This window comes from Pleurodeles waltl, chromosome 2_2 (assembly GCF_031143425.1).
Source record: "Pleurodeles waltl isolate 20211129_DDA chromosome 2_2, aPleWal1.hap1.20221129, whole genome shotgun sequence".
Lineage (NCBI taxonomy): Eukaryota > Metazoa > Chordata > Amphibia > Caudata > Salamandridae > Pleurodeles > Pleurodeles waltl.
Window position 1 is genome coordinate 1141727227 of NC_090439.1, and position 27827 is coordinate 1141755053.

General features: G+C 49.4%; 1 protein-coding gene across 9 annotated transcripts in view; it reads left to right on the top strand.

Annotated features, from left to right (window-relative positions):
* Window positions 1-27827, top strand: part of NUGGC (nuclear GTPase, germinal center associated) — a 1501499-nt gene that overhangs the window by 1088377 nt on the left and 385295 nt on the right. The window lies entirely within an intron of this gene.

Here is a 27827-nt window from a genome sequence, read left to right on the forward strand (position 1 = left end):
AAACAGGGAGGAGTGACCACTCCAGCTAGGACCATCCCTAAGGTGTCCAGAGCAGAAGTTACCCCTTTCCTGCAGAATCCTCCATCTTGCTTTGGTGTACAGGGACCAAGAGGGTTAGGAATGTGCCCCTCTCCCCAAAGGGAGTGGGCCCAGAAAGGGTGTAGTCACCCTCAAGGACAGTATCCATTGGGTACTGCCCTCTGACCCCTGTAATGCCCTAAATTCAGGATTAAGGGCTCCCCTGAAGTTAGCTCGTCAGATTCCTGGTGATCTGAAAAAGAAGAAAGAAAGAAGACGGACTGCTAAGCCGAACCCCCAGCATTAAAGACTCCAGATAACAACTGACTTGGCCCCAGCCCTACTGGCCTGTTTTCAGCTTCAAGGACTCTGCTCCCAAAAGGTGACACATCCTGTAGAACCAGCAACCTCTCCAAACCCCAAGAGGACTGTCTGCCCACCAGAGAGCCAAGAACTTGCAAGAACAGCAGCCCTGTCCTGAGGAAACCATCCAAAAGGACTCCAGAACTGCCCCGGACCCACAAGTCCTGCCCACTCTGCACCCTAAGCCCACATCCCGTGTCCAGATTGCCCACCAGTACAGAGCAGGTCCCCAGGCGATTCTGACCTTGTGTCCACCCTAGGTTGCCCCCTCCTGGCCAGCATGACTGCGCATGCAGTCTTAATCCAGAGGATCACCCTGACTGCGAGAGAACCGGCCGAAGAATCCTGACACATAAAGGTACCCCGGCACCCACAGCCCCCTGGCCTTGGGGAATCCTACCACCAATCCAGCAACGTTCAGCAGGCGGCCCTCCTCCTTGTCTAGCCTGTGGTTTCCTGGATCTGACCCCCTGAATGCAACAGCTGTGTTCACCATTTGTCCTACAAGCACAGCTTCCCCTTTGAAGCTTGCCTTTTGGGCCAACACCCCATGTGAAGAAGAGGTGACACCTCCTCTAGCGGCAGGCGTCTGTTGTTACCTGTCCTTTGAGCTGTTGGCATATCTCTCCAAGAAGGCAGGAGGTTGCATCGTGGCCAGCATTAGCAAATAGCCACTGGAAAGCTAGGCAACAGAGTGTGGCAACTTTTTAAAAGTTGTATGTGACAACAAGATACATTCATATTGACCTGGGCATCAAGTCATGCATAATGTAATGAGTTGATCTAATAATGACTTCTAGTTGCAGATACCGTACCTTAGAATGTCCCCCAGGCGTCAGTCTGTATCCAGAGATTTTTCTCAAAGCAAAGCAGTACCCTTGCGTGCCATTAGGTGGTGTTGGTCGACTCCACTTCCGTCGTCGGTCTCATGGTCACCGGATATGACGTTGCAGGTCGTATATAAGGACCACTTTGGCGGCCTGTCACTTATTTTCTTTCCGCGCAAGCCTACACACAGATAAGGAGAAGCCTATCCTACAGTTGCTTTTTGACTGGCCTTTCAACTTTTTGACTTCTGGTTGTAGGAGGCTGGCCTGGCTTATAGTGGGTACCTTGTGGTACTTACACCTTGTGCCAGGTCCAGTTATCCCTTAGTAGATTAGTGGTGTTCTAGCAGCTTAGGCTGATAGAGGTAGCTATAGCAGAGCAGCTTAGGCTGAACTAGGAGACATGCAAAGCTCCTACTATGCCACTTATATCATATAGCATTATATCATAAGAAACACAATACTCGGAGTTATTAAAAATAAAGGTACTTTATTTTAGTGACAATATGCCAAAAGTATCTCAGAGGATATACTCCCTTAGGAGGTAAGTAAAATACACAAAATATACACACAAACCAAAATCAGGTAAGTAAAACACTTAGAAAAGTAGTGCAAACACTGTAGAACACAATAAAATGCAATAGGAAACAATAGGCCTAGGGTCAACACAAACCATATACTCCAAAAGTGGAATGCGAACCAAGAATGGACCCCAGGCCTAGTGTAGTGTGTAGAGGGTTGCTGGGAATGTAAGAAAACACTAAGGGTGTCCAAGATACCCCACCCCAAGACTCTGAAAAGTAGGAGTAAAGTTACCCTACTACCCCAGAAAGACAGTAAAGTCGAGATAGGGGATTCTGCAAAGGCAACAACTGACTGCAAAGCACTGAAGACGGATTCCTGGACCTGAGGACCTGCAAAGGAAGGGGACCAAGTCCAAGAGTCACGCAAGTGTCCGCGGTGGCAAGAGCCCACTAAACCCCAGATAAAGGTGAAAAAGGGCTGCCTCTGGGTGGAAGAAGCCGAAGATTCTCCAACAACGGAAGGTGCCAGGAACTTCTCCCTTGGTCAGAAGATGTCCCACGGCGTGCTGGAGGATGCAGAGTTGGTTCCACGCAGAAAGACCACAAACAAGCCTTGCTAGCTGCAAGAGTCGCGGTTGAATGTTTTGGGTGCTGCTAGAGCACAGGAAGGAACAGGAGGCCACCCCTTGGAGGAGGAGACAGAGGGGGCGCTCAGCAACACAGAGAGCCCACGCAGAAGCAGGCAGCACCCACAGAAGCACCTGAACAGGCGTTCAGGAAATCTGAGCATGGCAGTCGTCCCAGCACAACAAAAGAGGGTCCCACGAATTTGGAGGTCAACTCGGCGAGTTCGGCAATTCAGGGCGGAGTGCTGGGGACCTGGGCTGTGCTGTGCACCAAGGAAGTCTTGCAAAAGTGCACATAAGCTCTAGCAGCTGCAGACCAAGCAGTACACAGGATATCTGTCTGCTGTGGGGAGGCAAGGACTTACCTCCACCAAATTTGGACAGAAGGCCCACTGGACTGTCGGGGTTACTTGGATCCAGCTCCTGTGTTCCTGGGACCACGCTCGTCAAGATGAGGGGACCCAGAGGACTGGTGATGCAGAAGTTTTGTGCCTGCATTAGCAGGGGGAAAATTCCGTCAACCCACGGGAGATTTCTTCTTGGCTTCCAGTGCAGGGTGAAGGCAGACAGCCCTCAGAGCATGCACCACCAGGAAACAGTCGAGAAAGCCGGCAGGATTAGGCGCTACAATGTTGCTGGTAGTCTTCCTGCTACTTTGTTGCGGTTTTGCCGGCGTTCTGGAGCAGTCAGCGGTCGATCCTTGGCAGAAGTTGAAGAGAGAAGTGCAGAGCAACTCTGGTGAGCTCCTGCATTCGTTATCTGAAGAGAAAACCACAGGAGGGACCCTAAATAGCCCTCAGAGTAGGATTGGCTTCCTAACCAGGTAAGAGGCTATCAGGAGGGGTCTCTGATGTCACCTGCTGGCACTGGCCACTCAGAGGTCTCCATTGTGCCCTCACACCTCTGCATTCAAGATGGCAGAGGTCTGGGACACACTGGAGGAGCCCCGGGCACCACCCCTGGGGTGGTAATGGACAGGGGAGTGGTTACTCCCCTTTCCTTTGTCCAGTTCCGCGCCAGAGCAGGAGCTGGGGATCCCTGAACGGGTGTAGACTGGTTTATGCAAGGAGGGCACCATCTGTGCCTTTCAAAGCATTTCCAGAGGCCAGGAGAGGCTACTCCTCTCAGGCCCTTAACACCTCTTTACAAAGGGAGAAGGTGTAACACCCTCTCTCAGAGGAAATCCTTTGTTCTGCCTTCCTGGGACTGGGCTGCCCAGGACCCAGGGGGGCAGAAACCTGTCTGAGGGTTGGCAGCAGCGGTAGCTGCAGAGAAAACCCCAGAGAGCTAGTTTGCCTGTACCCGGGGTCCATGCTGGAGCCCCGGGGATGTATGGGATTGTCACCCCAACACCAGATTGGTACTGGGCGGACAATTCAATGATCTTAGACATGTTACATGGCCATGTTCGGAGTTACCATTGTGAAGCTACATATAGGTATTAACCTATATGTAGTTCACGCGTGTAATGGTGTCCCCGCACTCACAAAGTCCAGGGGAATTGCCCTGAACAATGTGGGGGCACCTTGGCTAGTGCCAGGGTGCCCTCACACTTATTAACTTTGCACCTAACCTTCACTAAGTGAGGGTTAGACATATAGGTGACTTATAAGTTACTTAAGTGCAGTGTAAAATGGCTGTGAAATAACGTGGACGTTATTTCACTCAGGCTGCAGTGGCAGTCCTGTGTAAGAATTGTCTGAGCTCCCTATGGGTGGCAAAAGAAATGCTGCAGTCCATAGGGCTCTCCTGGAACCCCAATACCCTGGGTACCTAGGTACCATATACTAGGGAATTATAAGGGTGTTCCAGTGTGCCAATCAGAATTGGTAAAATTAGTCACTAACCTGCAGTGACAATTGTAAAAGCAGAGAGAGCATAAATACTGAGGTTCTGGTTAGCAGATCCTCAGTGATACAGTTCTGCACCACACAGGGAACACATATAGGTGACAAACTATGAGCACTGAGGTCCTGGCTACCAGGATCCCAGTGACACATATCAAACACACTGACAAATAAAGTTTCCACTATGAGCACTGGGGTCCTGGATAGCAGGATCCCAGTGAGACAGTAAAAACACCCTGACATGTACTCACAAACATGCCAAACGTGGGGGTAACAAGGCTAGAAAGAGGCTACCTTCCTACACTGGTGCATCAAGATGTCGTCCTGTAAGACTGGCTTGAAGCGCTGTGACTCCTGTCACTGCATGATGTTGGTGATGGATGAGCACCTGTTGTGTTTGTGGTGCTCAGAGCGCGACCACGTCGTGAAGTAGTGCTCGTACTGCTGAGCATTAACCCGAGGACTTTAAGGGAGCCGTTCCTGAAGTTGCTCATGGCCCAGTGCCGGTCTCTGCATCGCTCCTGGTCTCGGTCAAGAGGAAGATCTCAAGACTGCTCACAGAACCATCATCTTCGGGTACCTCAGGTAAACACAGTAAGAAGTCGAAGTAGCGCAAGCGTTTTTTTACTTCACCCTATCGGTCGACCAGCACGATGCAGGAGAAAGAAGCGTCCTCGCTCTAGACCTCTCATTGTCTGTTTTGGCGTTTGCGCCACACATCCTTGATTTTCCAGGAGACGGAGCCACCCCATCCCAGGTAAAATAATTTTGAAAGGCCATGCAGCTCCTGTTTGGGGAGTCCAGCCCTGCTGGGATGCCTTCGGCCCCACAGGGTCAGCAGGGACCCCTTTGGGTTATATGCCGGCGGCTTCGGCCACAGCTCTGAGGGGCACCCAAGTATCCACTTCCTGACGTGTATCAGTCGTATCCTTGCGACCTTCCCCGACAACAGTTCTGGCGTCGATGCTCCCAACATCGCCTGGGCTGGCGTTGTCAGTCCCATATTCATTAGCGAGACAGAGCCACAGCAGTGTCTGCCGATTCCGACTTCAGCAGGGACTCTGGTCCCCAGATTGGATGTTGACCCCTACTCCTATGGGTACGACTTCTGTGAGGCGATGGAGGGGTCACTGGAAATTTTAGAATACAGCGGTTCCGGATATCTCTCCTGACATTGGAATGCTTTTTCCTCCTACCGTGGCTACGGAAGAGGGGACATCTTACTCCATGACGGTGCGACGAGCGGCTGAGGCCTTGGGACTCGAGCTGCCTTTAGTGGCTGTCAGGACTAACCTGACTGAGGTGCTTCTGTCTGGGGCTCTCACATCAGAGCCCCTTTTACCCTTCAACAAAGCCCTCACATGTGTTCTACTGGGGATCTGGTCCAAACCGCGCACAGGTGCTCCTGTAAATAGAACAATAGCCTGCCTCCATAGGCCTGCGCCTATCGACCTGGCTTTCCTGACCCAACACCCCACACAGAAAGCCTGGTTATCCAAGCCTCAACGTCCCATGGTGCGTTCACTTCTGCTCCCCTGATAGGGAATCAAAGCGGCTGAACAATCTTGGGAAGAAGTAGTTCTCTTCTTCAAGTCTGGCATTGCGGTCTGTGAACTTTGCATGTCTTTTGGACTGCTACATCCATAATTTATGGGATACGGTCATGCTAGTGCTGCACCAGCTCCCAGAGTAGGCCCAGGCCATTCTCTCCCAAGCTGTTGCTAAACGGAGAGACGCAGTTAAGTTCACAATCAGATGCAGTCTGGATAAGACCAACTCTCTGGGCAGATCGGTTGCTTCAATGATGGCCTTGAGGTGCCATGCCTCATTATGGACATCTGGCATTTCAGGGCATGTTCAATCTAATCTGATGGATATGCCTTTTGATGGCACCCGTCTCTTCAGGGGCAAAAGAGCCTGAGCGCTTCAAGGGAGGCCCGGGCTACCCCTGGTCCTTTGGTCTTGCTGCTGCCACTCGCCCCCCTCAGTCTGCTTTTCACCCCTTTCTTGGCTTACGGAAGGGGTGCCCAACCACATCTGTTCCCTACCAGCCACTGTGATGCGCTTGCTGCTCAGCCTCTGCATGGCCATGGATGTGGGATCCAGCATTCACATGGATCTGGGAGCCAGTCCACCGCCCCTCCCTCTGCTGCAGCCTTCAAGCCCTTCTGACCTGGCACTTCCCCACCAGGGACTAGTCGGTGGCAGGATTCACCAGCACCTGCCCTACTGGAACACCATCACATCAGGTGGGTTTTGCAAATAGTCCGAAGGGGATACTCCCTCCCTTTTGAGACGACCCCTACCGCCATGCCACCATACCACAATCGGATGACTGAGTGTCACCTGCCACTTCTCTGTGAGGAGGTTACGGCTCTCTTGACCAAGGCAGACATAGAGAGAGGGTCCCTGTACCATAAGTAGGTAGTGGTTGTTATTCCCGCTACTTCTAGTGCCCAAAAAGGACAGGAGCCTCTGCTCTGTCCTCAATCTCAGATCCCTTAATCTCTTCCTCAGGAAGGAGAAGTTCAAAATGCGCTCTCTGCCTCACGTCCTTTCTGCCCTGGACCCCGGAGAATGGTTGGTAGCGTTGGACTCGCAGGACGCTTATTTCCATAGTCCCGTCCTGCCTGCCCACAGATGTTGCTTACGGTTCATAGTAGGGCACGAGCATTTTCAGTTCACCTTGCTTCCATTTGGCCTTTGTGGCACCCCCCAGGTGATCACCAAAGTGATGGCGGTGGTAGTACCTCATCTGTGCAGGTTAGGAGTTTCAGTATTCCCCCTATCTCGACCACTGGATGTTTTAGGTGAGCATGCCCCAGGCTGTTGTCTCCCACCTTCAGACTATGGCAGACCTGCATTCTCTGGTGTTAACTATAAATGTGCCAAGGTCACACCTGACTCCCCATCAGGCCTCCTTTTCATCTGAGCTTTTCTGGACACAGTTCAGGTTCAGGCCTATCATCCAGAGCGGCAAGTCCAGGATATTCAGGTTATGATACCGATGTTTCAGTCTCTATCCAGTGAAAATGACTCTGAGGCTGTTGGACCCTTATGGCTTCCTGCATCCTGCTAGTGAATCATGTCAGATGCCATATGTGGGCTCTGCAGTGAGATATGAAGTTCCAGTGGACGCAGCATCAGGGAAATCTCTCCAACATGGTCCACATCTCGGAGGGGACTGCGCAAGATCTGCAGTGGTGGCGTTCAAACCGTGATTGGGTCGGCGGCAGATCCTTCTTTCTTCCCCAACCAAATGCGTCACTCCTGGAATGGGGCGGCCACATGGGAGAGGGGAAGATCAGAAGGATCTGGTCTCCAGCAGAGTCGGGACTCCATGTAGGAGGCTGGCTCAGTATAAGGTGTACACCTATAGGTGAGGTACCCTGCACTGAGTTCAGGCAGCTCTTAGTGATAGTGTAGGTGGCTCTAGATAACCAGAGCTCTCACATAGGGGTAGCTGTGGAGAGCATCTAAGGCTTATCCAGGAGGGTGTAAAGCGGTTGCAAATATCACATAGGTCAGTTAGTGAAGTACACCCAAGAAAGAACCACACCAGTGTTAGAAAAATATGTAATATTTATTATAAGACACACTCTAGAACTAACTTGGGTATATCTCCTAACTGGATATATGGTCATACAAAAATACACTTAGCAACAGGTATGTAAAGGCACAAAATAACATGGGCACCTGTGGCAGGGGCCAAACCATATAGTTAAAAAAAAAAAATGGAATGCGAAACCCACAGCCAACTCACACTACCACCTATGGACTCTTAGGACTGGCGAAGTACCAACACCACAAAGGTAAGTAGGTAGGATTCCCCAGCACTCATGTGCTGAGTAAAAATCTCAGGTCAGTGTCAATAGGACAACATGGGGAAGTTGCAGTTGGAGCTTTTGTTTTAGGTCCCTTCCCAGAGGACCCTGAGGAAACCTGTTGGGACGAGGAACGTTGGATTGCACCCACATCTGTGGATACCCAGAACAGTCGAGTACCTACACCAGAGAGCCCCAGGACATAGGAGAGAAGTTGTCAGAACCTCCTGCTGAGGTCAGTAGGAACCTCAGTTGTCCAGCTGCTGTTGTGACCAGGGGACCAGGTTGGTGGAACCCAGGCGTGGATTCTGGAAGAAGAGGACCTAAGGAGAAATGGGACAACCAGTCCAGACCACCTGGATGTGTTCAGGCGGTGGAGGAGGGCAATGCCCACCCTCTTTAGTGATTCTCCCTGTGGGATGGTGGACGGAGAGGTGAAGCCGTGGCGTCCAGGCGATGAAATAAGATCTCAGGAGTCGTGCGTGAGATATCCCATGCCAGGCATCGAATTCCAGAGGGGTCGACAAGACTTCCAACAAGCCTTGGCAAATGCAAGGAAGCGTTGTGCTGAGTTTTTGGGACCAGCAAGCAACCTTGGCAAGGAGGTCAGGGCCAGCCCCAGCAAGCAGGAGAGCCAACAGGAATCTTTGGAGCCCCCAAGCAAGATCCTCTGGTAGCAGGCACAGGGATCTCATGGAGGCCTCAGCAGCACAGAAAAGAGGGAGGCACACATTGCAGGAGTTGCAGGGTGGACGTCGTTCTTGGAGCTGGAAATTGTTGGAGGCCTGGGCTTCTTGAAGCTAGGACTGAAGAGCCAACAAGTCTTGGCAACGACAAGCAGACGTGGTGCACAAGGGTTCCAGCCAAGCACCTCCAGCAAGGGACCACAAACTTCCCATTGCAAGGAAGATAGGTAAGACCTCTAGAAAGCCACAGACCACCATCTGTGTTGCAGAGCCTTGGCCAGTCCATGGGACAACAGGATCCATTAGCCAGTCGTCATTGAGGTGCCTGTGGATGCAGGGGAGTGCCTCCTTCACTCCATGGGTGATTCCTACATGCTTTCCTAAGTGCAGACAAAGTTCAAGTGACTCTAGAGGATGCATGCCACAGGGTTGCAGAAGTCTTTGCAGCAAGTAAAAACAAAGCTGCGGTAAGAGCCCTCCTACTAGTTAGTCTTGCTTCTGGTTCCAGGAAAGAACGGCAGCAGTTCCAGTGTTCAGATTGCACATTTCAGAATTGTCTTGCAGAGGAGACTTGCAGATGAATCTGGGGTCCCACTATTGGGGGAGCCATTAAGTAACTGAGGAAGGGGGTTGCATACTAACTGCAGTGACCCACCTAACAAAGGGGGTCAGGGACGTCACCCAGCTGGACTAACCAGTCAGATGCTCCCAGGAGCTTCTGCACATCTTATTTCCAAGATGGCAGAATCAAGTGGCACCTGTCAGCACTCTCTGTACCTCCCTAGGGTAGGAGCTGGGCAGGGGGGTGGTCACTCCCCTGTCCTTTGTGTGGTTTTATGCCAGAGCGGGAGCTAGGGGGTCCTACACTTGTGAAAAACGGTTTATGCAAGGAGGGCACCAAAGGTGCCCTTCAAAGCAGTCTGGTGGCACTCAGAGGAACCTCCACCCCAGCCAGGAGACTCCTATTTCTAAAGAAGAGGTGGTTACACATTTGTCCTACAGGAAATCCTTTGTTCTGCCTTCCCCTGCCGGAGTTAGGCTCAGCAAAAGGAGGGCAGAACAGTGTCTGGGGTCGGCAACAACACGGGCTGGCATACAGACCCTGCAGGGCTGTACAGGCAGATATGGGGCATTCTATGGGGAACCCCCAGATTACATAGGATCATGCAACTGACACTGGAATCTGTGTAGTTGCATGATTCCAACATGTTTGATACCAAACATGCCTATGTTCGGTGAGCCATTATGTAGTTAGACAACTGGTGTTCAATCACATACAAATCCCAGGGAATGGATTCTGGGATTTTTAGGGGCACTCTGCACATGCAGGGGTGCCCTCACACTTGGAACTGTGCACCCTGCCATTGGGCTGAAGGGCCTACCTTAGGGATGACTTACAGGGTCAGAGTGCAGTGACTATGATATAAGGCAAACCTTGTATCTGGAGTGAAAGGTGCATGCACCATTTGACACAAGCTGCAATGGCAGACATGCAGCCCCAGTTTGCATGGGCAGCCATGGGTGGCATAACATGCTGCAGCCCATGGAGGACCCCTGGTGTACCTATGCCCTAGGTACCTAGGTACCATATACTAGGGACTTACAGGGGTACACCAGTATGCCAACTGTGGGGTGTAAGAAGTACCAAAGCAACTACATTTGGAGGAGAGAGCACAATATATGGGGTCCTGGTTAGCAGGATCCCTGTGAAAACAGTCTAAGCACACTGACATCAGGCAAAACATAGGTTGTAACCATGCCAGAAAGAGGGGACTTTCCTACACAACCACCCCTTCCCCAAAATGAAGAACATTAAGACTAACCTTGCTCAGTTGAGTCTTCATTGTTTACGTGGAACTATCTGGAGAGTCCATCTGCATAGACTCCTAGGTCTATGTTCCACTGAATTGTGGGAGTTGGACCACCTCAGTAGGTTGGGATTCTCAACTTTCATTTGCTTAAGCCATAGGAGGGGCTTGTGGTCTGTCTGAACAAGCAAGTGAGTGCCAAATAGGTAGGGCCTCAGCTTATTCAAGGCCTAGACCACAGCAAAGGCCTCCCTCTCGATGGCTGACCAAGACTTGTCTCCCAAGGTCAACCTTCTACTTATAAAAACAACAGATTGATGCTGGCCCTCTTCATTAAGATGGGAAAGTGCTGCCCCTATTCCTACCTCTGCAGTATCTCTCTGGACAATGAATTGTTTGAGTAGTCAGGGCTTCTGATAATTAGAGCAGAGGACTAAGCCTGTTTTAGGTCATCAAAGGCTTTTTGACATCTAACCAGGTTCCCTTGTGTTTTTTGCTTTACTACAGACTAAGAAGAAATACACAAATACTGAAAGGAATTTCTGGCATGCAAACCTCTCAATCCGAGAAACACATTTATCGAGGCACTTTGCAAGATTTGAATAAAAAGGTAAATGGCGTACAACCTGAGTGCACATTTCAAGAAAATCACTGCACTGAAATAAGCCTTACTTTAAACTGAGAGGAAACACCAATAAAAGAAATTCTAACAATGCAAAGCTTAGTCTGAGTAACAAGTTTATTAAAGTACTGTTTAAGGTTCGAAAAGAGGAGTTTTGAGGGTCAAACGCAGCAGCACTAATTCACTTCCAAAAATGATCACAGCAATAAAATAATATTGCTCATCAAACACTGAAAATAAATTACGTTAATCATGGATTATATGTCTGCATATAAAATGATTATATATTCATGCCCAATGCAAAGCTAGAAATAATAATTAAAAAGTATACATCACCATTGGGCTTGCTTGCTTCATCTCTTTGCCAGCAACATGTCGTAAACCCAGTCAACCGTGGAGAAAGAGAGATATCCACCCTCAAGGGAGTGATGGCAGGCAGAGGGTCTTCTCCCGCCAGAGTTCAATTTTTTTCCACAGCCGTCTAGTTTCCGTCTCTTATATATCCCTTAAACAAGGCGAAGAGGAGATGTTTAGAAATCCCCCTTCCATCCTGCGAGTTGTGGTTCAAACGCGGGCTACCTCAAGCCAGTTTTGAAAAAAACACCTTGAAACAGGCCACAACCCAAGGTGCGTTCTCAAAACCAAACTGTTCCTTGCCAGGCTATAAACATTCTCCTGGTACATCCGTCTCTTATTTTCGCTCCCCCGTGTTATGTCCTAGCCCTTGGTGGGAAGAGAACACGTAGAGTGAAAACATGAGGGAAAACCACATTGCATAACTTGTGCACAGAAAAATACCTGCACCTTCTGCACCTCTAACATGCTAGTGCCTAAAGCTAACGTAAGCACAAAATGGAGTCAGTGGTCAAGATGGAGCAGTGGTTAAATACAGATATCATTACACCTGGGCCAGAGCTCTTTCCCTAAATCTGTTTTGATGCTTGGCACAATTGGATACACTCTTAAATATCACTGTAAGTCAATAGTAAATGGGCACACCAGTACCCAGGGCATTGGATATTAATGGTAGGCCCCTGAGGGCAGCAACGCTGATTGTGCCACCCTCTAGGGCTGTGCACCCAGCACTGCCATTGCAGACTGAGTGTACTGGGGCAAACCTAAAAAGGCAAACTCAACATGGCACAATCCCTGTGGTTATGGGTAGTGCCCCCCTCTAGGAGGCCTTCCAACCCTAAGGCAGGGTGCACCATACAATATGTGAAGACATAGTTGCATGAGCAATATGTCCCCACTGTGTCCTTACCAAACCTGGGGCATAGTGAGTAAACAGAGCAGCCATTTTAAGTACATGTATGGGACACTGGTCAAACACGAGTTCCCCAGCTACATGATGGCCACTCTGCACCCTGGGTTGTTTGGTATCAATCAACTCAGGATGATAAGGCCAAACTGGTACCAGTTTTGGATTTATCCCTAAATGTACCTAGGGGTCACATTAGAGGTGCCCCCTGCAAAAGCTAACTTAATTGGTATGGTTGCTGACTGGTTCCATCCAGTATGCCACCTCTAGACAGCCAATATACAAACCTGGGGAGGAGCCCTGGCTCTCTGGATTGTAAGACAGTGCCCTTCCTGGGTGGAGGAACTAACGCCCCCTCCCTCAGGAATATGCACTCTCCTGACAATGGTTTTCAAAGGGCTACCGCCCTTGAACCCCGAGCCCCCAAGCAGCTGCTAGCAGCAGATGGCTTCCCCCTTTGTCATTCCCCACTTTTGGCGGGAGCAAAGGCAGGAAACCACACAAAGGGTAGGAGGAGAGGTCTCACTGAGCATGCACCACCCCTAGGGTCTTGCAGGCGAAGTGGACCTTCCATTTAATTTTCCTCCATGTTGGATGGCAGGAAAATAGCCAATGAGGTTTAGGGTAGTGACCCTTCCCACAGGAAGTGGTCAGTCTAGTGGGTGTAGCCACCCAAGGGTAAGTGTCCCATTGGACACTACCAGTTTCCCCCTAAAACGCCCACTAAATTCAGTATTTAGTGGGCTTCCCTGGACAAAGAAATCAGATTCATCAGGATGAAAAGAAGACAGCACCAAAGAACCCACCAGGACAAGAACAGAGGACCTGCTGCACCAGAAGGGGCACCAAGACTCCTGCTTGCTGCACCAGAGTCCCAACCATCGCAGCTGAGGAGGAGCTGACCACTAGACCGACCTGAAAAGACCCCGAGGACCTCCAGGCTTTGCAAATAGCCTGAGATCTCCCTCATGAGTGGAGGCACCATCCAAGAAACCAAGGAAACCTGCGAAGAACCAGCAAACCGGTGAGTGTCACTTCACCGACCGGACGATAGCTCCTTAGCCGGACCCGACGACACACCAACGACAGCCCGGACGAGACCTGCAAGTACTGGTCAGTCTCACAACAACCAAAATAGCTCTCCCGGAGCTGCAACTGGACCAGGAGGAAGCCCTAGTTGAGGGACTTCAGGAACACCTTGGACCTCCCACCAGAGTGCCCTTGTCGTCCTGCAACACCCCCGGAAGAAGACTTACCTCCAGCTCCAAAGGGTTCCATTGTGCACAGCTTGCAAGACCTCCAACTCGCCCTGCATCCGGCCGCCCAGAGCCTGGCATCGTGGAACCTGCTAAGAGCCTTTCTCCAGCTGGCACGGTGTGCCCACCAACCTCATCGACCATCCTGCAAAAAGAAGACACTGGTAACTCACATGTGTGATTTTTATATGTATTTTTCTAGGTGGCCTTCCATTGATTCCTATGGTGCGTAATTACGCACAGAAAGACTAACTTTATTAAAACTTTGAAAAAAATCATAACTAAAAAAGTACTTAAAGTATCCTAAGGATTTGGGTCTTAAAAGTTATACAGAAGTCTGAACTATTTTCATAAATTCTGATCTTGAGTTATTCATTGAGTGTGTGTGTGGTGCATGATTGATTTTGTGGTTACAACAAATGCTTAGCGCATCTCCTGGATAAGCCTAACTGCTCAACCAGCTACCTTAAAAATTGGAGCATTAGGTGATATACTTTTTACCTCTGGAAACCAACGTGTGGTTGCCTGGACCCCCTGCACAGTGTGACTAGTTTGCTCACTACATAGAGGGCCAGTCTCCTATAGGCATGAGCAAAATCATGTCAGCCCTGTTATAATAAGGCTTCAGGCGATTCACATGAATCACCCTCTGGGGGCTTCTAGAAGTGCCTAGATCAAGCAAATAGGTGACCTCACTCTTCTTCTCATAACAGTGTGTGGGTCACTCCACTTATCTTTGAGTGACCTGGGAGCCACAGGCTTCAAGATCCACACTTTCTGTCCTGGCTGATAAACAGTCAGCACAGCCTTTTCTTCATGTAATTGCTTTTGCAGTTCTTGGCTGGCCTCAAGGTTTTTGGATGCCCTCTTAATGTACTCTGCCATTCTGGATCTTAGACCTAGTACATAGTCCTACTATGTCTTGTTTGGGGCGTTTGAGAGGTTGCTCCCAACTCTCCCTCTCAAGGACAAGTGGACCCCTAACAGGGTGTACAAACAGAATCTCAAATGGACTACAGTCCACACCATTCTGTGGAACTTCCGTGTAGGAGAAGAGGAGGCAAGGCAATAGGACATCCCATATCCTCCTGAGTTTTTCAGAGAGTCCCATGATCGTGCCTTTTAAGGTTTTGTTGAATCTCTCAACTAAACCATTTGTTTGTGGATGGTAAGGGGTGGTGAACTTGATAGCCCACACTCCTTCCATATAGCATTTAAGTATACAGACATGAAGTTTGCATCTCCGTCTGATACCTCCTCCTTTGGAGAACCTACCCTGGAGAAGATTCCCAGGAGGGCCTTGGCCACTGTAGAGGTTGTAGTGGTCCTAAGAAGAATTGCCTCTGGGTACCTGGTGGCATGGTCCACCAGTATATATCTGTTCCCAGATGCAGTTGGAGGGTGTAAGGGGCCAGCAATGTCTATCCCTACCCTCTGGGTACCCCAACTACTGGTAGTGAAATTAGGGGGCCTTTGGAGTGCCATCTGTCTTTCCACTGGCTTGACAGGTCACACAGGAGCGACGTATGATGCCAGTGAAAGTGAGGGACAAGTTTGTCCCAAGTCTTGCTTTGCCCCAAATGGTCCCCAAGGGGAATATCATGTGCTAAGGTCAGTAAAAACTCCCTAAACTTTTGAGGAATGACCAACCTCCTGGTGTCACCAAGTTTAGGGTCCCTTGCTGCAGAATAAAGGAGGCCATTGTCCCAGTAGACCTTATGGGTCGCACTGATATCCCCTGCTTCCTGAGGAGAAGCTTGCTGTCTCAGGCTTTCCAGAGAAGGACAGGAACTTTTTTCCAGGCTAAATTCGTTCCTGGTGGGTCCTCCTGCAACTAATAGCGCAGCTGTATCAGTGTTAAGCTCCACTGGTGTAGGTCCCACCCAAGGGGCAGATTCTTTTCCCTGAGGAGTGTGATCCTCACCTGAAGCCTGGACAAAGGGTAATTTCTCACCCTGCTTGCCTTTTTTTTTTTTTCATTTTTTTTCAGTGATCTTGTGATTGCAAAGTTATGCTCAGGGATGTCCAGCATTGCTGCATGGGCCTCCACCTCCACCTCAGCCCAGGCTGAAGTCTCCAAATCAATGCCCAGTAAACACTCTACAGGCAGACCAGAGGTTACTACAGCTTTCTTAGGGACAGTAAGCCCAACCCCCCCCTCCTCCCACCCCTTCAACAACAGCCATGGGGTGGCACTTACTGTTGTGAGCATCAGTGAGTTGATACGTGTGAACAAGTAGGTGTTGTTCAGGGGACACCAGTTTTTCAGTCACTATTGTGATACTGGCACTTGTGTCCCTCAGCCTCATCACCATTGATAAGGAGATGCTGTCTGTATTTACCAATATTACAGGAACAAGCAGCTAAGATGGCAAGGTCAATGCCACCCTTAGAGACCAAAACTGCCTCAGTGGTCTCCCCGACTAATCCAGAGCCCACCACAATTCCCAAGGTGAACCCAGCTACACCCTTGGACTGACTACTATTACCAGTGCCATTGCTAGGGGCACTATGGGTAGAAGTGGTAGTAGCAGGCTTGGTGCTCTTTTTAGGACAGGTGTTGTCACCTGCCCTGGGGCCTTTTTGTTTACAGGTGTAGCACCAGGTTTTCTTGTGGGGGGGATCAAGAGGAAGAGGATTTAGACCCACCCCAGAAGAGTTTTGTGGGCCTGATGAAGACTCTTTCTTGTCTTTAGATTTGCACCCACCCTTCTCCTGATTCTTGGAAGAATCCTTCTTCTAGCCACTCCCAGTGTGGGTTTTTCCACTGTAGGAAGCTGGCTCTGTATATACTAAATTAAAGTGAGCTATAGTTTGCACACAGTCCAGGGGTTCCCCAGAGGCTTGACAGAGGCAAAAATAGATAATACTAATGCTCTATTTGTGGTAGTGTGGTCGAGCAGTTAGGCTTATCAGGGGGTAGTGTTCAGCATTTGTTGTACACACACAAGCAATAGAAGAAACACACACTCAGTGACTTAACTCCTGACCAATAGGATTTTATATAGAAAAATATATTTTGTTAATTTATTTCTAGAACCACAAGATTTAGTTTGCAGATAAGTACATTAAATGAAAGGTACTTTGCATTTATATATATATATATATATATATATATATATATATATCAGGACTTTGAATAGAATCAACACTATACAATTTTTCTTAAAATGGCAAAAAGCTACTTTAAAAGTGGACACAGTTCACTTTTTTAACAGTTCCTGGGGGGAAAAAGATAGTACAGTTTTACAGGTAAGTATTGAACTTACAGTTCATATCTCCGGGGTTTAGGTAGTCCGTCGTTGGGGGTTCAGATTAACCCCAAATACCCACCACCAGCGACATGGGATTGGTCAGGTGCAGAGGTCAAAGAGGAACCAAGTTGATGTGGGCTCCTATGGAGATAGGGGGTACTCTGAATCCGGCCAGCCAGCAGGTAAATACCTGTGACTTGGAGGGCAGACCGGGGGGTTCAAGAGAGCACTGGAGGGGCCCCAAGTAGGCACCTAACATGCACCCTCAGCGGCACTAGGACGGCCAGGTTTAGGGTGCAAACAGAGCGTCGGGTTTTCAATGCAACTCTATGAGGGGACCCCAGGGGGTCACTCTGAGGCTGCAGACAGGGTCCAGGGAGGACGGCCACCTGCTGGTCGATACTGCACCGTGGTCAGTTTCTCCGAGGCCTGGGGGCTGCAGGCACAGTGTGTGCTTCAGGTGTCGAATATCTTTGTCCAGAGCTTGCGGTTGGGGGGGAGGGTCCTCTGGATTCCCTGTGCAGGCATCGTTGTGGAGGTTTGGAGGGGTCAACCCAGGGTGGGCTCTTCCTCCCAATTGCCTGGGGACCCTTTCTTGCTGGGTGGACCACCTGGACACGAGCCGTGGGCGTTGGGTGCACAGGGGCCAGGACTCGCGCATCTGGAGTGAGGTAGTAGTCCTTAGTTGTAGGTTTCTTTTAGACAGAGCTGCTATCCTCAGGAGTTCTTTGGGGAGGTGGGCACATTCCTATTGGTCCCTGTCCTCCAAACCAAGATGGAGGATTCTGAAGGGAGAGGTTCACTTCAGCTCTGGACACCTTAGGGGTGGTCCTGGCTGGGGTGGTCACTCATCTCTGTTTTCCCTAATTGTCCCGCCAAACTTGCCACCAAAAGTAGGGCTTTGTCGGGGGGCGAGCATCTCCACTAGCTCGAGTGCCCTGGGGCACTGTAACCCGAGGCTTGAGCCTTTGAGGCTCACCGCCAGGTGTTACAATTCCAGCAGGGGGAAGGTATGAATCACCTCCACCCAGGACAGGCTTTGTTTCTGACCACAGAGTGCACAAAGGCACTCATCCCATTCATTTGGTCAGAAACTTGTCTGAAAGTGGCAGTCTGGCACAGACCGGTCAGTCCTACACTAGCAGTTGGGCTAACATACAGGAGCCATCTCTAAGATGCCCTCTGTGTGCATTTTTCAATAAATCCCACACTGGCATCAGTGTGGGTTTATTGTGCTGAGAAGTTTGATACCAAACTTCCCAGTATTCAGTGAAGCCATTATGGTGCTGTGGAGTTTGTAATGACAAACTCCCAGACCATATGCTCAATATGGCTACACTGCACTTACAATGTCTAAGAGTGAACTTAGACACTGTAGGGTCATATTACTCATGCAGCTATGCCCTCACCTGTGGTATAGTGCACCCTGCCTTAGGGCTGTAAGGCCTGCTAGAGGGGTGACTTACCTATGCCATAGGCAGTGGTTTGTGGGCATGGCACCCTGAGAGGGGTGCCATGTCGACTTTGCCTTTTTCTCCCCACCAGCCCACACAAGCTGCCAGGCAGTGTGCATGTGCTGAGTGAGGGGTCCCCTAGGGTGGCATAGTATATGCTACAGCCCCTAGAGACCTTCCCTGGCCACAGGGTTCTTGGTACCATGTGTACCTTTTATAAGGAACTTAACTGTGTGCCAGGGCTGTGCCAATTATGGAAGCAAAAGTACAGTTTTAGGTAACTAACATTGGTGCTGGGGCCTGGTTAGCAGGGTCCCAGAACACTTTCAATTAAAGTTGGCATCAACACTAGGCAAAATGTGTGTGGGGGGGTAACCTTGCCAACAGTGGCACTTTCCTACATCTACCCACTCTGGTGCGAACCCGTTTGTCTGCCAGCTTACCCAGTTCTTGGGCGGTGATCAGATCTGAGTCCACCAGATGCTGATGCAGTTTGTCAGAAATGCAATTATTAAGAATGTGCTCTCTCTTAAGAAGATTGTACAAGCCCTGATAATAATCATGCACATTCCTTCCACGTAACTAGCCTTCTTGGGCCTTGACAGAGCTGTCCACAAAATCTACCCAGTCCTGGGAGGACTCATTCCTGCTTTACCTCAGTGTTATCCTATAGTCTTCTGTGGTCAACACAAACCCATCAATGAGAGCATCCTTAAGTGCCTGATAATTATCTGCATCTTCTTCCCTGACAGTGAGAAGTTGTCCTTACCTGTGTCAGTAAAAGAAAGCCTCAAGATGGTGGCCCACTGTTATCTGAGGGACCTTTTGTACTCTACTGGCCCTCTCGAAGGCAGTGATCCATTTGTGGCTGTCGCCCCAGCCTTTTAAGAGTGGGCTAGCTTCCTGAGATTTCTGGAGTCATAGGAGTCCTCCCTGACCCTGGTCTCCCTGTAGCTGTTGCTGCCTCCATGGGGTGTCAATCCCAAATTCTGTCTCCCCCTCTCCACTACCAAGGCCTCACTATCTAGGACTAACTGCTGCTGCTGCAGCCTCAGTTTGACCTCATCTAGTCTGTTTCTGAATTACATATCAATACAGATAGAGTGGTCAGTCTCATCAGGCCCTTATTCCTCCTCCTGGGGACCTTTTGCACGAACCCCCAGGAGAAAAAGTGACCCTACTTGTATCTCTCCCCTTTTCACTGCTATGAGTGCTCCCAATAGGACTCTGGTGGTCCCTACTATCCTCCTGGCCCTCGACATTAGGATATTTGTCTGTCCTGTCTACCACTGGAGGGTCAGTCTCTACTTCCTGCTCTTCCTGGCCCTCTGTGTCTGTTCCTGGAAGGTGAGGCCCTCATATTTAGCTTCTGGGGCCTGGGTTGTATCCTCTGCTAAAGTTTTGTTAGCTAGAGTAGTGTGAGTGAACCTACCTACTCTAAGGTTCTAGACTTTCTAAAAGATTAGAGAAAGGGCTATGTTAGGCTCCCATTTTACCTTATATAGATGTTCAGAAATATCTCCTACCAAGTATAGTGTGTCCTAAGGACTAGTAGTGACCTTTCCTTTTGAAAGTCACTGGTGACCGAGTGGGAAAGCATTTGGAAGTGTCTTATCCCACCGCTGAACCACCAATGTAGAGGCTGGCCCATTGTGTGGTGGACACCTATGGTGTTGTATGTTATACTGAGTCCAGGCAACCCTTATTAGATAGTGTTGCAATGTCTAGATAGCCAGGGCTCTCTAGTGGTAGCTGTGTTGAGCAGCCAAGACTTATCTAGGAGTGTGAAACACTTGCAATATTACAGTAGGGACACAGTAACTTATCACACATGAAAGGAACCACACAGTGTTGCAAAAAGTATCAGGAGATAGCATAAAATAGCAAGGGCCCTTTAGGGGGGGGCAAACCTTATACTAAAACAATTGGAATGCGAGAATGGGTCCACCACCATAGATTATTGAGTAGTTGGCCAAAGGCTGGGAGAGAGTGGAACCCCAAGAGGTAGGTATCTACAAAATCGTCAGCAATCAGGAGAGGACAGGTAAGTTACCATGTTGTCCCATAGGTTAACGAGGGGACTTGTAAATGGAATATTGCAAAAGTGGGACCAGGGCGATGGAAAAAGTAGAATGCAAGAATGGGTCTCCCACCATAGATTATTGAGTAGTTAGCCAAAGGCTGGGAGAGAGTGGAACCCCAAGAGGTAGGTATCTAGAAGAGCCCCAGCTACCAGGAGAGGTAAGTTACCTGGTTGTCCCATAGGTTAACAAGGGGACTTGTAAATGGAATATTGCAAAAGCAGCATCAGGGTGATGGAACAAATGGTGGATTCCGGATGAGGAAGACCTGCAAAGGAGGGGGGCAGAGTCCAGCCTACGCAGGAGTGTCCAGGTGAGACAGGAGGCATTGCCTACCCTTCTGTGGGTGAAGATCTGGGTCAACGGTGATGGATGAAGTCCAGCTGCGGGGCCCAGGAGCTGCAGAGGAGTCCCTGAAGTCACCTAGGAGCTGTCCCTCATCAGTCGCTGTATTGCAGACGGTTCAGTGGTCAGGAGGACCACCAACATGCACAAGAAGATGCAGCTGAAGCTGTTGAAGATATGCAGATTTCAAGTGAACCAGCAAGGTCCTGGCAACTCGACCCTGGGAGGGGAGTCCGGGCTGACCCTCAGAAGACCGAGCCAGTGGAAGTAGTCGAAGCCCCCACAAGCAACCCACTGACAGCAGGCACAGTAAGTCACAGAGTTAAAGTGAGGCCCAGTACACCTAAAGAGGAGGTCCCACGTCGCTGTGGACGGGGTACTGCACATGGACCAGTGGACCGCTCCTGGTGTTGCTATATGCTGACGATATTTTGCTATTAGTTCGCTATCTGGATACTAACCTTACACCAATATTGGAGGAAGTGAATTCTCCGGGCTGCGTATAAATTGAAGTAAGTCTGAGGTTTTTCCGCTGACTGACATTTCCCATCTACCTGAGACAGAGTTCCCTTTGCGCTGGTGCTCTGACTAGGCAAAGTACTTTTTCATATACATAGACCGAAGGAGCAGGTGCTACGGCTCAAGTATGGACCAGCTGTGGAGAGACTCACACCCCAGGTGGATAGATGGGTAAAGCTGCCGATCTCTGTGGTGGGCTTGATATCGCTCATTAAAATGATGGTTTTCCCACGATGTCTGTGTCTATTTTTTAATACTCTAATCCTGCTTACTAACTCCTTTTTTGCGACACTTCGTAGCTTGATTATTAGACTGCTATGGGTGGATAGACATCCGTGCATTCAATGGGAGGTCCTCACTCTCCCGTATGAGCGCAGTGGATTCGGGGGTCCCCCAATTCCAGCTCTACTACTTGGTGGCGCAATGTCAATATACGTATCACTGGTATCATCCTGATGCCTACCTTCCCTACTCCATACCAGAGCGGGACCTGTTATCTCCCGTCCCGCTAAACACACTCTTGCTCGGGGGAGATATTCAAACTCTTTCCACAACTAACTGGGCATGGCGTAAACTGGCTTGCTTGCTTCACTGCAACACATTGTATTCCCCAGCACTGACATTGATTAATAATCCACTTGTACCCATTAAACAGGAGGCACTGGTTCAGCGGACATTACGCATTTTTCAACTTCATACATTAGGTGATGTTTTCCCGGATAACCATATATTTTCATACACTACAGATACTCGTTTCACAGCTGCCACACAATTGCAACACTTTGTACTATGTTGTCTACAATGCGCTATGCGCGCACGCTACACTACATATCCGTTGGCTCCTGGCAGTTTGGACTACTTACCCTGGTTGCTGCGGCAGACTCTGGGGCGCGCTCGGTATCCAGACTCTATTTAGTTTGTATTAAGGCTCTTCTGGTTCCTGATGCTCGGCTCATGGAATCCTGGGAGAGAGTTCTGGGTTGCCCAGTATCCCAAACAGTCTGCAAGGCATGCTGCGCAGACCAGATTAGTCTCACCTAACCAACTGCACAAGCTAGTCCACTTCAAATTCCTTAGGTGGGCAAATATCACCCCCAGGGACACTGACCGAATGGACCTGAGCCACTCTTCCGCTTGCCCCTAAAGCTGTGCTCCGATCTCTTATTTTTCACACATGACTTGGACCTGCCCCAACGTTAGTCACTTTTGGTGCTAGGTATATGACAGATTGTCGGCTATTGTTGGTTGGCCTCTCCGACCTGACCCGCTCACAGCCCTTCTCAGCTTCACATGTGACTTACCAAAGTTCATAAGACACCTCAATGCAAACTCGCTCCTGTTTTCTAAATGGGAGATAGCACTTCAATGGTGATCCAATTATGCACTTAGCATTCATTCCTGGTTAGCCTGCCTCACGTATTGCGACACCAACAGTGAACTCTACACCTCCCTACAGCCTGTGATGTCTAGGCCTAAGGAAATTTGGCAACCGCTGAGGGACTACTTGAGTACACCTGCCACTTCTCCTCCAACATCGCAGACTTCTAATGATGCCAGCTCCTGATGAATCCATTCTTCCCATGTCATTTTGTCTGTTTCAGTACTAATTGTCTTTTGTCTGCCAATGCCGAATTGCCCTCTGATTACAAATGGTAATACTATAGATGGTTTGTACTGATGTTCTACCTCTTACTTGTGGTACAGTTTCCATGTTTGAACTGCACTGCTATGTGTTTGTTCTTTGGTATGTTTTAAAATGAAAATTAAATTGGAGAAAGCACAATCACTGGGGTCCTGGTTAGCAGGATCCCAGTAAAAACAGTCTAAGCACAGGCAAAAAGTTGGGGCAACCATGTCAGAAAAAGAAGACTTTCCTACAGTGGGTAGCTGTGGTTTTTGGGCCCTAGCTCAGCCAGCATCTGGTAAAACCTCGCAAACCTGTGCAGTTTTGAAAACTAGACACCTGGAGGAATCCAGGATGGGGTGTCTTCCATGGATACTGTAAGGAAATGCCTCCTTGGCATGGTTGCCCCCTGACTTTTTGCCTTTGCTGATGCTATGTTTACAATTGGAAGTGTGCTGAGGCCTGCTAACCAGGCCCCAACACCAGTGTTCTTTCCCTAACCTGTACTTTTGTAACCACAATTGGCAGACCCTGGCATCCAGATAAGTCCCTTGTAACTGGTACTTCTAGTACCAAGGGCCCTGATGCCAAGGAAGGTCTCTAAGGGCTGCAGCATGTCTTATGCCACCCTAGAGACCTCTCACTCAGCACAGACACACTGCTTGCCAGCTTGTGTGTGCTAGTGAGGACAAAACGAGTAAGTCGACATGGCACTCCCCTCAGGGTGCCATGCCAGCCTCTCACTGCCTATGCAGTATAGGTAAGCCACCCCTCTAGCAGGCCTTACAGCCCTAAGGCAGGGTGCACTATACCATAGGTGAGGGTACCAGTGCATGAGCATGGTACCCCTACAGTGTCTAAACAAAACCTTAGACATTGTAAGTGCAGGGTAGCCATAAGAGTATATGGTCTGGGAGTCTGTCACACACGAACTCCACAGCACCATAATGGCTACACTGAAAACTGGGAAGTTTGGTATCAAACTTCTCAGCACAATAAATGCACACTGATGCCAGTGTACATTTTATTGTAAAATACACCACAGAGGGCACCTTAGAGGTGCCCCCTGAAACTTAACCGACTATCTGTGTAGGCTGACTAGTTTTAGCAGCCTGCCACAAACCGAGACATGTTGCTGGCCCCATGGGGAGAGTGCCTTTGTCACTCTGAGGCCAGTAACAAAGCCTGCACTGGGTGGAGATGCTAACACCTCTCCCAGGCAGGAATTGTCACACCTGGCGGTGAGCCTCAAAGGCTCACCTCCTTTGTGCCAACCCAGCGGGACACTCCAGCTAGTGGAGTTGCCCGCCCCCTCCGGCCAGGCCCCACTTTTGGCGGCAAGGCCGGAGAAAATAATGAGAAAAACAAGGAGGAGTCACTGGCCAGTCAGGACAGCCCCTAAGGTGTCCTGAGCTGAAGTGACTCTAACTTTTAGAAATCCTCCATCTTGCAGATGGAGGATTCCCCCAATAGGGTTAGGATTGTGACCCCCTCCCCTTGGCCATTGGCTACTAACCCCCCAGACCTAAACACGCCCTTAAATTTAGTATTTAAGGGCTGCCCTGAACCCTAGAAAATTAGATTCCTGCAACTACAAGAAGAAGGACTGCCTAGCTGAAAACCCCTGCAGCGGAAGACCAGAAGACGACAACTGCCTTGGCTCCAGAAACTCACCGGCCTGTCTCCTGCCTTCCAAAGATCCTGCTCCAGCGACGCCTTCCAAAGGGACCAGCGACCTCGACATCCTCTGAGGACTGCCCCTGCTTCGAAAAGACAAGAAACTCCCGAGGACAGCGGACCTGCTCCAAGAAAAGCTGCAACTTTGTTTCCAGCAGCTTTAAAGAACCCTGCAAGCTCCCCGCAAGAAGCGTGAGACTTGCAACACTGCACCCGGCGACCCCGACTCGGCTGGTGGAGATCCGACACCTCAGGAGGGACCCCAGGACTACTCTGATACTGTGAGTACCAAAAACCTGTCCCCCCTGAGCCCCCACAGCGCCGCCTGCAGAGGGAATCCCGAGGCTTCCCCTGACCGCGACTCTTTGAATCCTAAGTCCCGACACCTGGGAGAGACCCTGCACCCGCAGCCCCCAGGACCTGAAGGACCGGACTTTCACTGGAGGAGTGACCCCCAGGAGTCCCTCTCCCTTGACCAAGTGGAGGTTTCCCCGAGGAACCCCCCCCTTGCCTGCCTGCAGCGCTGAAGAGATCCCTAGATCTCCCATTGACTTCCATTACGAACCCGACGCTTGTTTCTACACTGCACCCGGCCGCCCCCGCGCTGCTGAGGGTGAAATTTCTGTGTGGGCTTGTGTCCCCCCCGGTGCCCTACAAAACCCCCCTGGTCTGCCCTCCGAAGACGCGGGTACTTACCTGCAAGCAGACCGGAACCGGGGCACCCCCTTCTCTCCATTCTAGCCTATGTGTTTTGGGCACCACTTTGAACTCTGCACCTGACCGGCCCTGAGCTGCTGGTGTGGTGACTTTGGGGTTGCTCTGAACCCCCAACGGTGGGCTACCTTGGACCAAGAACTAAGCCCTGTAAGTGTCTTACTTACCTGGTTAACCTAACAAATACTTACCTCCCCTAGGAACTGTGAAAATTGCACTAAGTGTCCACTTTTAAAACAGCTATTTGTCAATAACTTGAAAAGTATACATGCAATTTTGATGATTTGAAGTTCCTAAAGTACTTACCTGCAATACCTTTCGAATGAGATATTACATGTAGAATTTGAACCTGTGGTTCTTAAAATAAACTAAGAAAAGATATTTTTCTATATAAAAACCTATTGGCTGGATTTGTCTCTGAGTGTGTGTACCTCATTTATTGTCTATGTGTATGTACAACAAATGCTTAACACTACTCCTTGGATAAGCCTACTGCTCGACCACACTACCACAAAATAGAGCATTAGTATTATCTCTTTTACCACTATTTTACCTCTAAGGGGAACCCTTGGACTCTGTGCATGCTATTCCTTACTTTGAAATAGCACATACAGAGCCAACTTCCTACATTGGTGGCAGCGGTGGGATACAAGACTTTGCATTTGCTGGACTACTCAGCCAATACCTGATCACACGACAAATTCCAAAATTGTCATTAGAAATTGATTTTTGCAATTTGAAAAGTTTCTAAATTCTTAAAAAGACCTGCTAGGGCCTTGTGTTAGATCCTGTTTAGCATTTCTTTTAGAGTTTAAAAATTTGTAAAAGTTTGAATTAGATTCTAGAACCAGTTGTAGATTCTTAAAAAGTATTCCAACTTTTAGAAGCAAAATGTCTAGCACAGATGTGACTGTGGTGGAACTCGACACCACACCTTACCTCCATCTTAAGATGAGGGAGCTAAGGTCACTCTGTAAAATAAAGAAAATAACAATGGGCCCCAAACCTACCAAAATACAGCTCCAGGAGCTTTTGGCAGAGTTTGAAAAAGCCAACCCCTCTGAGGGTGGCAACTCAGAGGAAGAGGATAGTGACTTGGAGGAAAATTCCCCCCTACCAGTCCTATCTAGGGAGAACAGGGTCCCTCAAACCCTGACTCCTAAAATAATAGTCAGAGATGCTGGTTCCCTCACAGGAGAGACCAACACCTCTGAAATCACTGAGGATAGCCCCAGTGAAGAGGACATCCAGTTAGCCAGGATGGCCAAAAGATTGGCTTTGGAAAGACAGATCCTAGCCATAGAGAGGGAAAGACAAGAGATGGGCCTAGGACCCATCAATGGTGGCAGCAACATAAATAGGGTCAGAGATTCTCCTGACATGTTGAAAATCCCTAAAGGGATTGTAACTAAATATGAAGATGGTGATGACATCACCAAATGGTTCACAGCTTTTGAGAGGGCTTGTGTAACCAGAAAAGTGAACAGATCTCACTGGGGTGCTCTCCTTTGGGAAATGTTCACAGGAAAGTGTAGGGATAGACTCCTCACACTCTCTGGACAAGATGCAGAATCTTATGACCTCATGAAGGGTACCCTGATTGAGGGCTTTGGATTCTCCACTGAGGAGTATAGGATTAGATTCAGGGGGGCTCAAAAATCCTCGAGCCAGACCTGGGTTGACTTTGTAGACTACTCAGTGAAAACACTAGATGGTTGGATTCAAGGCAGTGGTGTAAGTAATTATGATGGGCTGTACAATTTATTTGTGAAAGAACACCTGTTAAGTAATTGTTTCAATGATAAACTGCATCAGCATCTGGTAGACCTAGGACCAATTTCTCCCCAAGAATTGGGAAAGAAGGCGGACCATTGGGTCAAGACAAGGGTGTCCAAGACTTCATCAGGGGGTGACCAAAAGAAAGGGGTCACAAAGACTCCCCAGGGGAAGGGTGATGAGACAACCAAAACTAAAAATAGTAAAGAGTCTTCTACAGGCCCCCAAAAACCTGCACAGGAGGGTGGGCCCAGAGCCTCTTCACAAAACAATGGGTACAAGGGTAAAAACTTTGATCCCAAAAAGGCCTGGTGTCATAGCTGTAAACAGCATGGACACCAAACTGGAGACAAGGCCTGTCCCAAGAAAGGTTCCACTCCAAACTCCCATTCAGGTAACACTGGTATGGCTAGTCTCCAAGTGGGATCAACAGTGTGCCCAGAGCAAATCAGGGTCCACACTGAAGCTACTCTAGTTTCTGAGGGTGGGGTGGATTTAGCCACACTAGCTGTCTGGCCGCCTAACATGCAAAAATACAGACAGCAACTCTTAATTAATGGGACTAGAATAGAGGGCCTGAGGGATACAGGTGCCAGTGTCACCATGGTGACAGAAAAACTGGTTTCCCCTGGCCAATACCTGACTGGAAAAACTTACACAGTCACCAACGCTGACAATCAGAAAAAAGTACATCCCATGGCAATGGTTACTTTAGAATGGG